Source organism: Crotalus tigris, unplaced genomic scaffold, assembly GCF_016545835.1.
Source record: "Crotalus tigris isolate CLP2741 ecotype Arizona unplaced genomic scaffold, ASM1654583v1 scf7180000017641.3106099, whole genome shotgun sequence".
Lineage (NCBI taxonomy): Eukaryota > Metazoa > Chordata > Lepidosauria > Squamata > Viperidae > Crotalus > Crotalus tigris.
Window position 1 is genome coordinate 2,009,408 of NW_024096535.1, and position 15,243 is coordinate 2,024,650.

A 15,243-nucleotide genomic window follows, 5' to 3' on the forward strand; every position below is an offset into this window, starting at 1 on the left:
TGGAAAATAATATCACAGACTTTAAGGGGAAAAAAAGTATGAATTATCATTTCATTCCCATTATTTTAAGATATGTATATTTATTTCATAGATATGATAGCATATCACTAGTTGCTTAGCAGTCTTCATATGTATGGTGAATTAAACTGGATTTTGGGGAAAAATAAATTAACATATATTTAGATTAGTACCATCTTAATCTTAAATTATTTTCTAATAATTTTCAATCTGCAGCTTTTAGCTCTACTATAGCTTTTCTGAAACATACTGGCAAAAATTCTATTTAAATTTTAATTCTATCTAAAAAATTTCCTTGAATTGTTCTTTTTGTTTGTGGCTGTATGTTTCATATAGTTTAAAAAATAAGCTGTTCAACGCAAGGGAGATGGAACTACATAAAAATAAGTTTATAATCCATCACCCTGAGTATTTATTAAAAAGTTTGCCTTCAGAAAATGCAGTGTTAAGAATAATTATATTATCCCATGTATGATGTTTGTGATAAGCACACAACTTCCTTTCATATAGCCAAATAAAACACACCTGCATCCGTGAAGAACTGGCTAGTCCCACAAAAGCATTAGATAATTACATAATTTAACTTCCCAGGATGGTTCTTTGTCATCCTGACAATAGACATTTTCCCTCATAAAATTCCAGCAGGAAATGTTGCTTCATAATCCATACTATGGAACATTTTGCAATGATATAGACAAACTTCAACACCCTCTAGCTCAGTAGCTTGCACCCCTAGAATGCTTCTGATATATTCTCGCACCCCTTACAAAAGTTTGAAATAACTGCAATGAATTATGCACATACACTATAGTGATGGCGAACCTTTTAGAGACCGAGTGCCCAAACTGCAACCCAAAACCCACTTATGTATTGTTGGGTCCCAGGTGGGCGTGACCCATTGTGTGGGTGTGGCCCATTGGGTGGGCATAGCCCATTGGATGGGCATAGCCCATTGGATGGGCGTAGCCCATTGAGTGGGCATGGCTTCGGTGGTAACGGCAGACTGGGTAGGACTAAAAATTTCAATCAATCAATTCCAACTTTGCGAGATCTTTTTTTTCCCACGAGGTTGAAATTGATTGATTGATTGAACCTTTTTTTTTTTGCACACGGCGGCGACGGCCTAAAGCGAAAAGATTTTATAAAACCCAGCTGAAGGCCTAGGGCTGGGGTGACAATGCACGTGTCCACAGAGAGGGCTCGGCATGGGTTCGCCACCACGGCACTATAATTTTAAAAACCCAAGTTTTCACACTCCCTGAAATATTGTTTCACACCCCCAGGGGGTGCAAGCACCCCTGGTTGAGAACCCCTGCTCTAGCTGATTGATTTATTATTTATTTATCATATGTATATAACTGCCCATCTTATAACAAACTCTGGGCATCTCCCAATCAAAATTTAAAATAACATAAAAAACATACTAAAACTATTAAAATCAAGCGCATAAATAAAAAAACAGAAGCCAATCTAGCTTTGAGCTGCAGTCACCTCATCTTATCCTATTAGAGCCTATGGAACTCAATGGGATTTAAGCAGCCCATTGAAAAGTGGAAATACATCCTTTGCAGTCAAGGTATTATATGTCTTTCAAATGTATAAGGTAGGATTTTAAAATGTAGCCTACAGGTTGGCACAGCTTGTTGAAATATTTTCAAGCAACCAAGATTTTAAAGCCCACCTATACATTAGATTTGATTCTGAGTTATACAGATAAAATCATATTTTTTTCAAAGTTTAGGAGAATCTTTGCAATCAAGTTCATATAACTAAATCAGAGGGTTTTAAAAAAAATAATGGGTTGTATGTAGAATGATTAAACAACTCCATTCAAATAGAAAATATAATTTTGCTTTTATAAACAAAACAGTAGCTACATGGTTTATATTACTTGCAATGCCGTAACTTTAGCCCTCAGTTTTAAATCTAGTCTCTCAAATATAGTTTGCACAGGCCCTTGACAGTAGTGATTACAGTTATATTTCGATTTCATTGCCATATGTTGTTTGATTAGGAAGGAATAAATGCATAGAAAGCATGTTTACCTCAAACGTATAATGAGGGCACTCTAAAGGTCAAGAAATTTCAATTTTCTTGATTCAGAACTATTCACTTGACACATAGAAGCTGCACACTCTACTAGGAGTATATAGTCATTAATTTTGCATTTTTCCCAGTAGAGTGAATTAGCTGCGCTTACACATGCATTCAGACCTAGCAGAGATCAGCTACAATGCAGCCCTACAAGCTTGGGGGGGGGGGGGAAGACATGGTTGCTTTAAGTATTCAAAAGGAAGTGTTTTGCATGCATTCCCACATTCCAAATCACTTCTTTCAAAGATTTGCACAAACTTACACTTTAACTCTGTATAAACTATTTAAAACCAGCTCATTCTCTATTGATTATGAATCAGGAAAAAAACCTGCTTAGTCCTTATAATCCCAGCTGAAAGTTGCAGATACTTACATAGCAGAAAATAACTACAACTATCAAATACTTCTGATCAAAATATATCAGTTAATGTCATAATGCAACATAATATTTAGGATTAAAATGGGAGGACAAGGAAAGAGAGGCAAGAAGCCAGAACGTGACTTCTTCCAATTTCTCATGCATTATAGCCAAGAAACTAAGGGTTGCTAAATGACTTTCAAGACCTGGTTGACAATCAGACATACAGGTAGTCTTTGTTTAATAACCAGTTGTTTAGCAAACCTTCAAAGTTATGAGAGAGCTCCACAGAGCAATTTACAACTTCTGACAGCCACATTCCTCTCACAATCACATGGTTGAATTTTGGGCAGTTAGCAACCAGCTGTTTGCAGCACCCTGCAATCACAATGCAATTATTTTCTGCAGCTTTTGTCAGTTTCTACCATTTACTTCCTGACAAAAATAAAATGCCCATTGAAGAAAATGGGTTTGTTAAAACAACCACTCCAAAAATCAGGTATGGTCAAATGGTGACCCATATAACAACTATCGCAACTTATGACCTTAATTCCATGTTTTAATTACAGTCAAGGACTACCTGTATTGACCTGTTCTGATGTTGGGTTATGAGAACCCTTCAAAGCTTGTTTCTCTTCAAATCCAAGGCATGGACATAGATCTTTTTTATATATACTAATTAACACGTAGACTTATATAGCACTTTCACAGTGCTTTACAGCCTTTTCTAAGTGGTTTACAGAGTCAGCATATTGTCTCCAATAATCTGGGTCTCATTTTACCAACCTTGGAAGAATGGAAGGCTGAGTCAATTTTGAGCCCTGGTCAGGATCAAACTCCTGGCATTTGGCAGAATTAAAAAGCAGAGACATTACTCTGCCAACAAAAGTGCGTATAGTCAAGGCCCTGGTTTTCCCAGTTGCAACGTATGGCTGAGAAAGTTGGATCATAAGAAAGGCTGAGCGCCAAAGAATTGAGGCCTTTGAACTATGGTGCTGGCGAAGACTCCTGTGAATCCCCTGGACTGCAAGGAAATCACACTGGTCAGTCCTAGAGGAGATCAACCCTGACTGCTCTTTAGAAGGTCGGATCTTTTTTTTTTTTTTTTTATTGAAAATTTTTAAATTTTTACAAAAACAAATCCCCTTCCCATACCCCCCCCAACCCTACCTCACCCCCCTCCTCCCCAACCTCCCAAACCCTCCCCTAGACTTCCCAGAGCTGAGTACAGGCTTAATTGAGAAAAAAACTTAAAACACTTTTAAAACCTAAACAAATTTAAATACAATCATCATTCTATATAAACTCCCTCCAAAAACGCAAATTTAAACATTACTTTCTTTGAATATCTATAGCTATAATGTAAAATCTAATTTCTCCCTCTTTCTTTATCCTAATACAAAAAAATAAACATATAAACCTTTGTTGTACCATTAAAACTAAATACTCTTAGAAAACTTAAAGTAAATACATATTTCCTTCAATCTTCATAATCTTCTCACCTATCCAAAAAAAAAAAAAAAACTTAAAAATCCTAAACAAATCTAGACACATTTAGTTAAACAAATTATTTTCTCTTAAAAATATTAATAATAATATTTAAAAGCTTGAAACACTTTTAAATCCTAAACAAATCTAAATACAATCATCATTCTATATAAACTTTCTCCAAAAACACAGATTTAAGCATTACTTTCTTTCCTAAACAAATCTAGACATTTAATTAAGCAAATTATTTTCTCTTAGAAATATTAATAATAATATTTAAAAACCAAATTTAAGCATTACTTGAAACTTAAACAAATTATACTCCCTTCGAAACACAAATTTATTAGAATCCCCTCACTGAAATAAACAAATTATAATCCCTTCAAAACACAGGTTTAAACAATATTATCATTAAAGGTTTAAAACTTAAAACTGAAATATATTATTATCCCAAAACACATATTTAGACATTACATAAGACATTTTCCAAAAACGATATAAGTTTTACTTCTCCCACAATCTCAATAGTAAACTTCTTGTCTAAAGTTCTCATTCAATGTCCATAATTTTCTGTCCAATAACCAGTTGCACCCACTATAAACACAAACTTCTTATCTAAAATTTTCATTCAATATCCATAATCTTCTGTCTAATAGCCAGTTGCATCTACTATAAGCACAATCCATATTGGTCTCTCTTGCCCGCAAGCATCGAAAAAAATGCGTGGAATTCTGCCCTTGAAGATCGCTCCAAAGAGTTTGTAAGTCCTGGTTGACCCACCAGCTCAGGAATCAGTACCTGTGAAACTTCCTCAACCTCCTTCTTCTGTTGGTCTTTCTCTTTACATTTATATGTTACTTTTTCTTTACATTTATATGTTGCACAAGTCTCAGGGACCGATACCTGTAAAACTTCCTCAGTGAATTCCTCCTTGTGTTGATCTTCACAGTTGTAAGTTGTACAAGTTATCCTCTGCCCGTTCCTCTCTTGTTGGTGCCCCTCAAGCTGAAATTTCCCAATTTCGATTTCAGGCAGCAATTCCACCCTTGAAGATTGCTCCAAAGACTTTGTAGGTCTAACTTCTCCCAGAGCCACCCTTGAAGATTGCTCCAAAGACTTTGTAGGTCCAACATCTCCCAGAGATTCAGAGACCGCTGAATATGAAACTTCCTTAACCTTCTTCTGTTGCTGCTTTTCTTTGGAGTTATGTGCTACACAAGTTGTCTTCTGCTCCTCAATCTGGACTTGTTGAGACCTAATAGATGGCGATGCACATACCCCCAGGACCGAAGTATAAAAATCTTTTGCTTGAGAAACAGTATTAAGTCTATGACATGTCCCCAGGTAGTTCACCACCATTCCAGTCGGAATATCCCATCTGAATAGAATTTTTCTCTTTTTAAGTTCATTTACTAGAAAAGCAAACTCCTTTCTTCTTCTTAAAATTTTAGATGGGATCTCCTTAAAAATTATGACATCTTGTGAAGCAATTTGAAATCTCTTCTTATAATAGGCTTGCACAATTTGATTGCGTAAGGATCTTTTACCAAAGTAAATTACCACATCTCTTGGCAGATTCTTCTGTGCTGCCACCACAGAGTTAACCCTAAATAATTTTTCAATTTCACTAAGTATTCCCTCTTTTTCTTTATTCAAAATCAATGCAAAGTCCTTTGCAACCATTTCTTTCAAATCTTCTTGCAAAGACTCTTCCAGGCCTCTGATTCTTAAGGCATATTCCATTTGTCCATATTGAAGCATAAGAATCTCATTTTCCATTTCTTTTTCCATACTTTCAATTTTCCCCTCCATTATGTCCACTTTTTCAGCTACCTCTTCCACATGGGAGTTCACCTTTTCAAGAACAGAAGCAACTCCTTCTAAAGCCAAAACAAAATCTTGTCTCAAGATCTTATTATTTTCCTCTAAAATCTTTTTCATTTCTGCCCTAATTTGAATTATAACATCTCCCATCATGTTTTGCAAATCCTTCATAGTTATTAGCTGACCCCCAGAAGAGGGTGAAACTGTTGATTTAGAAGCTGTAGAAATCCCTGGACGCTTTGGAGCCATCTTAAAGAAAAACCTTTAGCCCTTCTTAAAAAATTATAAAAATTCCTTCAAAAATCATAACTCCCTCCAAAGAAGGTCATTATAATAAAAAGAAAAAAGGGAAAAGAAAAAAAAAAGGAAGAGAAAAAGAATTAAAAAAAGCTTTACTCCTTCTTAAAAATTGCAAAAAATTAAACAGAAAAAAGTCCTTCAAAAAAGAGTCATTACAATAAAAAGAAGGGAGAAGAAAAAAAAATAATAATAATTAAATAGAAAAAGTCCGTTCCAAAAAAAAAATACTTAGAGATACCAAAAACAACCATTCCAATCATAAGAAAATAAAAAGGGAAAGGGAAAGGAAAGAAAAAGAAACACCAAAAAGCCTGCCGGTCAGCATTCTAACTTCAAAAAAAAAAAAAACACCGAGAGATTTGCCGATCGCCATTTTACTTTCCCTTTCAACAAAGAAAAAAAAAAATAAAAAGAGAGAATAAAAATAGAAGCAAGTCTTAAAACTTAAAATCCAAATAAATCAAAGAAAGCAAAAACTAAATCCTCTACTCAGCTCTGTCCGTTTATAAAAAAAAACTCACCAGTTCTCTTTAAGCACGGAGGTGTTTGCAACGGCTCGTTTTGTCCCTGAGGACAAAAACAGCTGGGAAGCGGAGACAAGTCTGAACTCCGTGGGAGCACTCCTTTCACCCCCCCAAAAAAAACTTGGGGGGTGCAAAAGAGGCTCTACCACTATTCAGACACTCTCTACCCCCCCCCTTTGCCCGGGAGGGGGATTTTGAACCGCTGAACAGCTGGTGTCTGCTGTTCATAGCGGTTCTTACACTTACCCAGGAGAGACGGCTACAAAGTAGCCGCCATCACGCGCGCAAAATCCACCGGAAGTAGAAGGTCGGATCTTGAAGTATTTGAAACTCAAATACTTTTGCCACCTAACCAGAAGGAAGGACTCACTGGAGAAGAGCCTAATGCTGGGAAAGATTGAGGGCGATAGAAGTAGGGGACGACAGAGGATAAGGTGGCTGGATGGAGTCACTGAAGCAGTAGACGTGAGCTTAAATGGACTCCAGAAGATGGTAGGGGACAGGAAGGCCTGGAGGAATGTTGTCCATGGGGTCGCAATGGGTCGGACACGGCTTTGCAACTAACAACAACAAGCCTGCAATACTGAATTCTAACCACTGCACAACCATGGATCTTGATACATTCTATACATTCTAACCCCAATGGGGAAAAAAGCATATATAAAAGCTATTTATATATTTTATGCTAAATGTTCTTGGTATCATCTGAGGTAGAAGCCAAACTACAAGTCTTTAAAATATTTCAGACTTGCATATGTTAATCCTTTCAACATTTTTTTTCTGTAGAAACACAATTTCTGTACACTGATTAGATTAGCCCACAATCCTAATAGTGAGTACAAATCAAGGAAATTGGGCCTTTTGTGATGCCAAATTTCAAGAAGTGTTTCTCATCTCTTGCATCGCAAGCAGTAACTGTCAAGAGTCTGCCCTCTGTACAACTGTTATGATTCAGGAATCCTGCTTTGAACACATGCATCTGGGCAGTGTAATCTCTTAAGTAGCAGATCAAGGATTTAAAATAGGAGCCTTTTAAACAGCAGTGAAGGCTTGTGGGAGACAGGAAAGAGAAGCCACATGGTAGCAGCAATTATTACCACAATCTTTCCTTTGCTTAAATAAGTGAGACAGAATATTATGTTTTATCAGAGAATTTAGACAAGTGCTTTATTTGTTTATTGGCCTCTACAATAACAGGACTAGACTCTTCAGTGTAGAGGGTCCAATTACCTTTAAGGGTTATAAATCTATTACCAATTCACTAAATATTGAGAGAGCTTTTTCTAAAAGGCTGTATACAAAATACACCCTTTATCTGATATACTAAAACGGGGGTCTTCAAACTTGGCCCTTTTATGACTTATGGACTTCAACTCCCAGAATTCCTCAGCCAGGCACGCTGGCTGAGGAATTCTGAGAGTTGAAGTCCACAAGTCATAAAAGGGTCAAGTTTGAAGACCCCTGTGCTAAAATGTTTCTCCCTTGCTGTCAAACACACAGGTTGAACTTTCAAGTTACATCTGAATACACAAATCTTGAGACTGTTTCAAATAGTACTATGAAGGTATGAAAGGCCATCCATACATACATTCTATAATAGTTTAGTGACAACTAAGAAATCCAAGATAGTCAGTGGACATCTACCTATATCACAAACGAGAAAATCTTTGCCAGAATAATTTTTTTAATTATTGCAGCACACCAGGATACAATATAGCTCACCTTAAATTATTAAGAGCAAAATTAAATTAAATTATATGCAAGAGAAGATTATTTGTATTCAAACTTAAGTCAAATAAGTCAGTAGTCAGATAATTACTATTCTATATTTTCCCCCTTTTCCAACAGGTTTATTCTGATCATGGGTCCTCTTAATCATTTTTTCCTCTTTAGTATTTTCAAGCAATTAAAAGCACCTCGATATCCAGCTTCTCTCTATTCTGCAACAGAAAAAATGCATTGTAGTTCTAGTTGGATGATTCTGCTTTTCAAAACCATATGTCCACCACAAATATTCATTTGAAAACCATATTTATAACTAATTAACAAAAGAGTATAATAGCATGATTTAAAATAGAAAATAATGTAACATTTTTAAAAAGCTGCTTTAATGTGGCAATTCAAATTCCATATGGAGAAACTAAAGTCATCATAGCTGAGAGCACATGCCACTATGAATTTCAAGTGGGCCTACAATTGTAATATTCTGGATAGTCACAGAACAGGAAAGTGGTATTTTTCTGATTGTCTAATATAGTGTAAGATAATAAAATATATCTGCAGAAACTCTAATTCAAACTGTTTGGGGGAATTGACTATTGACTCCTGGTGACCATTGGGACTAGTCCCTGCAATCTTCTTGGCAAGATTGTGGAAGTGATTTGAGGTTGTCTTCTTCCTAGGGCAGAGAGAATGAGTGATTGGCCAATGTCACCCAACTGGCTTGGGTCCAAGGAGGGACTAGAACCCTCCAGTCTCCAGCTTTCTCGCTTGGTGCCTTAATCATTACACCAAACTGGCTCTTAATGCAAATTAGCCCATTCATATAAGAACCCAACACGACCTCATGTGTAATCTCAAGATCAAACGTCTATGGAGATTCTGAGTCATCCAGGTCATGGTGGTCCCAAAGGTGCTTTTTCAAGAGGCAACTGAACTTTGTTTTTCTTGGAAGACATTTCACTTCTCATCCAAGAAGCTTCTACAGCTCTTAAGACCAAAATGAATCATAGCTCTTTCCTTAGGACTGTAGCTCCATCCTTGCATTATGCTTAACACCTATGTATAAGGTGCTTTAAATAGAGAAGGCTGACTGAGGTTATAAAATATTTAAAGCTAAACCTTAGAAATACGCACACGCTAGAAAGGTCAATTCTATCTTAAAGGAAATAAAGCCTTGGACAATGTGCCTTTGTATGTAAGCTTGGATAAGAACTGAACCAAAAATTAAATCAGACATCTTGGTTTCTGAAGCAATTACACACAAGGCAATAAAGGACTGAATTAGTTTATTGAAAAATATGTCCCTGAGTTCAATAACAGTGGTGTTATCTTCTAATAAATGTGTTTAGAATTTCATGGTGAATGTTTATTTAAAAGATATAAAAGCACTATGAGGAGATATGCTGACTTCAGAAACCATGGAAATTGCTTTAACTATCTATCTTCTATCAAAACATCATTTCCTACATTACAGTTCTTTTTTGTCCAGAATTCCTGTAACTCACAACTTCCATCAACCTTCCCCTGTTTGTGTACAGGTAATCCTTGATTTACAGCAGTTCATTTAGTGACCAAAGTTATGGCAATGAAAAAAGTGACTTATGACCGTTTTTCACACGATTCAGCATCCCCAGGGTCACATGATCAAAATTCAGACACTTGGCAACTGACTCATATTTATGACAGTTGCAGTGTCCTGAGGTCACATGTTCACCTTTTGTGACTTTCTGACAAGCAATGTCAGTGGGAAGCCAGATTCACTTAACAACCGCGTTACTAATTTAACAACGACAGTGATTCACTTAACAACTGTGGGAAGAAAGGTTGTAAAATAGGGTAACATTCATTTAACAACTGTCTCACCTAGCAACAGAAATGTTGGGCTCAATTTTGGTCATAAGTCGAGGACTACCTGTAATTCAAAATGGGCCCCCAATAGGAATCATAAGTCCTTCTTTATCTCTGCCCTGAACAAACTGAAACTCTGGACTATGAGACTTCAAAGTCAAAAACATTGCACTCCAACAGTTTTTTGCCCACAAATGGAAAATAGCTACTTGTAAGGAGTAGCTATTCTTTCCTGGAATATTCATTAATGTATAGATCAGTGATGGCAAACCTTTAAGAGACTGAGTGCCCAAATTGCAACCCAAAACCCACTTATGCATCATCGAGTGCCGGGTGGGTGTGGCCCATTGGCTGGGTGTGGCCAATTGGGTGGGTATCGCCAATTGGATGGGCATGGCTGCGGTGGTAACGGTAGACTGGGTAGGACTAAAAAGTTCAATCAATCATTTCCAACTTTGCAAGATCTTTTTTTTCCCGTGAGAAGTTGAAATTGACTGATTGAACCTTTGTCATTTTTTTTTGCACATGGCGGTGGAGCCTAAAGCGAAAAGGTTTTATAAAACCCGGCTGAAGGCCTAGGACTGGGGCGACAACGCATGTGCCCACAGAGAGGGCTCTGAGTGCCGCTCTGGCACCCGTGCCATAGGTTCGCCACCACTGATATAGATATTCCCAGAGAGGGGTACACTGATATTACAAGTTCCACAAATCAAGTGTATAAGAATGTCCCTAACTCTCCACCAGTTAACATAGAAAGTCATCTCCAACACAGGATCTCAGGTGCATTGTCAAGAGACTTAATTAAGATGGTATCCTAAAGATAACTGCATAGTATACCATTCTCATTACCAGCTTTATTTTGCTGAAGAACACTCATTCTTGTTGTGGCCTTTCGTTTTCCTGGACTAGAAGCAGTCTCAACTATACAATATTACATACAAATTCTAGAGCATGCGTTTGATCTTGCTGTCTTTCTGCTATATAAACATAGATTTAAAAACAAAATAAAAACATCTAGCCTGACGTAACCTTTTTTAAGTCAAAATAGTGAGATCCTAAAGTAATATGCAATCAATACTAATCAATCCTGCTTTACAACTAACAGTAGGTTCTGGAAAAAAAATAATTCATGGCAGCTCTCTCCTGTGAAACCACTACTTGGCACAGAGTCCATATAGCTAATGGCAGCCTGTATTCAAAATACTGAAATGCCTCCTTTTAGTGTTATGGCCAATAGGTAAATACGTCATCTTAGATTGTATCATTTTTGAACACTGGTTTACAAAATTGTCTTGCTGGATCTCATATTCTCAAGAGTTCATTTAAGCAATGTCCATTGCCTAGCATACTTCGAAATCACTTTTTTCTATATTTAAAATTCTTTACAGTGATAAGCGTCTTCATAGATTTGAATAATTACAGGCATTTTGCTTCTTTTATATAGAGCTAAGAAAGAAACCAACAGATGGATGGAAACACACCCTGTTTTAGACCTATTTTCTCAAAAAGAAGCTATGTATAAGATTGCAGCTTAACTACCTGATTTTTCCATATTTACTCAGAAGTTTCCATGAAGTTTATAGGCACACTTACTTGTAAAGAAGACTTGCTATTAGTTTTGAGCACACATACCATACCAGTAGATAGAAATCTCAAGAATACCTAATCATGAAGATCTACTAAATTTGAATATATTTACTAGATGGATTGACATACTATATCCAATTAATGGAGGCAATGCATCTCTTTTATACACAATATTGATTTGATTCCAAAATCTTTGCAAAAGGTATACAGCCATGTTTTTCTGAATATAATTATACTTAGGGGTTAAGATTCTGCATGCTTTATAAATAGCTGTACTTATGAGTACAATGGACCTTAGCTGCACTATCTCATAGAAACTGGGAAGTAGAGGATTAAAAAAAAAAACTGGATGCAAAGATTTTAAAGGATCACAGAGCAACCAAAATAGTAAATTTCAAAATCCAAAAAATATAGCTCAAATATGCTGGCAGGAGCGAAATGGAAATTCTGGACAGGCATAAATATTGTAAAGATATTTGCTTACTATTGAGGCAAAGGAGTTTATATATGTTCAAGGACACCAGCTGACTTCTGACATTAAACAAACAAAAAAAAAACCAAGATCCAGTGGTTCGACCATACAAAAAATCCCCAGCAGCCTCCTAACTCAGGATTCCTCACTATCCAGTATTTTCTTCCTCACTTTAAAGAGGAACCGTGATGTGACGATAAATGTGGAATCGTGGAAATTCCCTCGCAGTAGCAAATCTTCTAGCGAAAAAGGAAGGAGGGAACATTAAGTGCTTAAGCCTCTCTTGAGCCTTTCATCCGCCCACCCCGTCCTGAGTCCACGATCCGCAGCCAAGCAAGCAGACAATCGGCACCAGCTGTGGCTAGCAGCAGTTACGTTTTGCCCTCAAGCAACAAATCAGCCAGAGATGAAAAATAAAGGCGAGACTCTTTCCCGGTCACCTTTCCAAGGCACTGTTATCGCCCGCTTGCGTCTTTAGATCACAGAAACCAAGGGGTGGGGGGGAAACCACGGCGTCCCGAGCGAAACCTACTGCGCACTTCGTTGGGTCTGGAAAGCGACCAGCCCTGCTCCCTCAGCTTTAGGAAGCTTGAAGGCGCCAAGCTTCAGCCAAGCCACTCTCCGTTTAAGGAGAGATGCAGTTTCGTACCAGCAAGCAGATTCATTTCATTTTTTTTTAAAAAGGAAGAAGTGAACGCGCCCGCTCTTCTTCTTCCGCCCCTGCCCTCCCAAAACAGCTGCTCCAACCGATTCACCACCCTGCCACAGGAGCCCCCCCCCCAACACCCGTGGCTCAAAAAAAGAAAAAAGAAAAAGCCGAGCAGAAAGTTATTGCTGCTCCCCCGGCCTTGCGCGCCACTGCAAACCAGCCCGGGAGCCCGAGTGATGCCGCCGCCGCGCGAACGCTTCTGGCAAACCGGGGCTCGCGCGCTGCCCTCGAATGCCGCCGCCGCCGCCAGACAAGGGGGCAGACGCGCCTTAGCCAAAGTTACGGGTTGTCCCTTTCTCACGATCTGCCCTCATCGGAGCCCACCACCACACGTAGACAGACCCTGTGCGGTTATACTTCTTCCTCCGCCAGCCCTGTCTCGGAGATGCGCCGGCATCGGTAGCTATCGCCTCCTCGGTTGCCCGTTTTGCGGCTCACCTGCCAAAGAGTCTCGCCTCGCCGTCGTTGCCGCTCGGAGGAAAGACCGGTTTCCCGTCTCCAACTGGATTCCCCAATTAAAAAGAACACGCCTGACGGGGGGAAATTTCCAACGCGGCCAGAGGAGGCTTCTTCATCTCGCGGATTCCTCGCCCGGCTTTTGCTCTGCTGCTCGGGGCTTCGCTTCCTTCTTCTGGGATGGAACTAGAACACCTTTCACACCTCGGCGGCCGCTGCCGGAGCTGTTACTAATAATATCAGCCACGGCACAGAAGCAAGACAGCTCGGCTAAGTCACGCCCCTTTCCCTCCGGCTCCGCCTCTTAAAAGCACCCAGGGGATTGGCTGGAGCTGAGCTGGAGCCTTTACGTAATCGACCCCCCCCTTCCCCTCTCTCCCTCTCTCTCCCTCTCTCCGCCCAGGGAAGTGAGGCCAGCAAATGGGTTACGCGCGCGACGGGGGTTGTCTCTGCCTCCTGCGCCCTCCTCCGCTCGCAAAGGAGGCCGGGCCGCCTTCTCCTTCGGGCTGCTGGGATCGTTTACGTAACCGCTCCGCCCTTCGAGCTCTTTGGAGCAGATTTGGCGCGCCTGGACCATTGAGTCTCCGGGGGGCGGGGAAACTGAAGCAAATGGGGGGAGGTTTGGGGAGGGCGTCTCTTTCTGTCCCTCTCAAACACACACCCGTCGGTGTAATGCTGCCTTGCTGGCTTGCTTAAAATGGAATCTGCTTCTTTAATGACTCGATCTGTAGTTTTGCCGCGGGATCTAGGAAGGTGCATGATATACACTACAGGGCTATTTCCCCTTGGTTTCGTGGTAAAAATGCATTCTGTCTGCTATGGGAGGACCTGGCTTTGGCTTCTCTCCCTTCCCCTTAGGGTTGGATCGGGTAGCGCATGATGAGCGGCTTTAAAAAATGAATAACTGAAGGTTTAGTTCTAAAGGCAACAAGCCAAGCTTTCTGCGCCTGCTCCTCGGCAGTTAATCCCAAAGGATCTAGTAAAACTTAATTGCAATAATTACACGTGTATAGAACTTTCTACACTGGCATCTTCAGGTTGAGGCCCTCCGGGGATCCTGAACTACATTTCCAGTCAACCCAAACAATACAGCCATTACTAAGGAAAATGAAATTTGTCCTGAGCGCTAGGAGGCTGGAGACGTGTTTTATAGGTAGAGGTAAAGACTCCTGTGACTTTGTGGATGTATCTGTACTGTTCTGTCAATCATAAAGAGGTGATTTGCATTGTCTTGCAGAGTGTTTCAGTGTACCACGGTGTGTCATGGTTGTCTCTTGCTTTGGCTCTTGTTCCTTTTTTGTTTGCCACCAATGTAAAAATCTCTGCCTGAAAAATTTTGATCTGTGAACATAATTAGTGTGATATCCTTGTTGGGATAAGGGGCCATGGGTATATAAATTCACAGAGATAACTATCAACTGGTGATCAATGCCCTAATTCTAACCCATTTGGCAGGGAAGAAAAAGAGTGAGCGCTGAAATGAGCAGATGTAATCTATTAGTGAGAACTTGCTGGCAAGCAAAAAGGGACCAGGAGGTTGTTTTTTTCTAACCCTAATTAACTTTTTGAAGCCAGCCACGATGGGCAAGTGCTTCTGGGTTCCTTAAATAAGGAGCCCCTTCACAATTCGTGATTGTATCCATGCAGTTTTGCTGGCAGTGTTATAGAAATTGTTTGCCACTGCCTTCCAAATGTTTTGGGACCCTCCATCAAGTCTACAACCCTGATATCTCCTGGTGCTTTCTCAAGGATTAATCAAAACTGACCCTGCCTACCTGCCAAAGTGAAACAGCATTGGCCAATGCTGCCACCTGCTGAGATGGTTCATTTTAGTTAATTAAAA

The 15,243-nt window shown here is 39.3% G+C and overlaps 1 protein-coding gene across 4 annotated transcripts in view; it reads right to left on the reverse strand.

Annotated features, from left to right (window-relative positions):
• Positions 1–13,698, reverse strand: part of GALNT13 (polypeptide N-acetylgalactosaminyltransferase 13) — a 226,767-nt gene extending 213,069 nt beyond the window's left edge. For 3 of the 4 annotated variants that reach the window (XM_039335413.1, XM_039335416.1, XM_039335414.1), the window contains exon 1: positions 13,383–13,698. The gene's annotated coding sequence lies outside the window, so the exon portion shown is untranslated. The remainder of the gene's footprint in view (positions 1–13,382) is intronic. The other variant, XM_039335415.1, reaches the window with a different exon arrangement.
• Between the last annotated feature and the right edge of the window lie 1,545 nt (positions 13,699–15,243).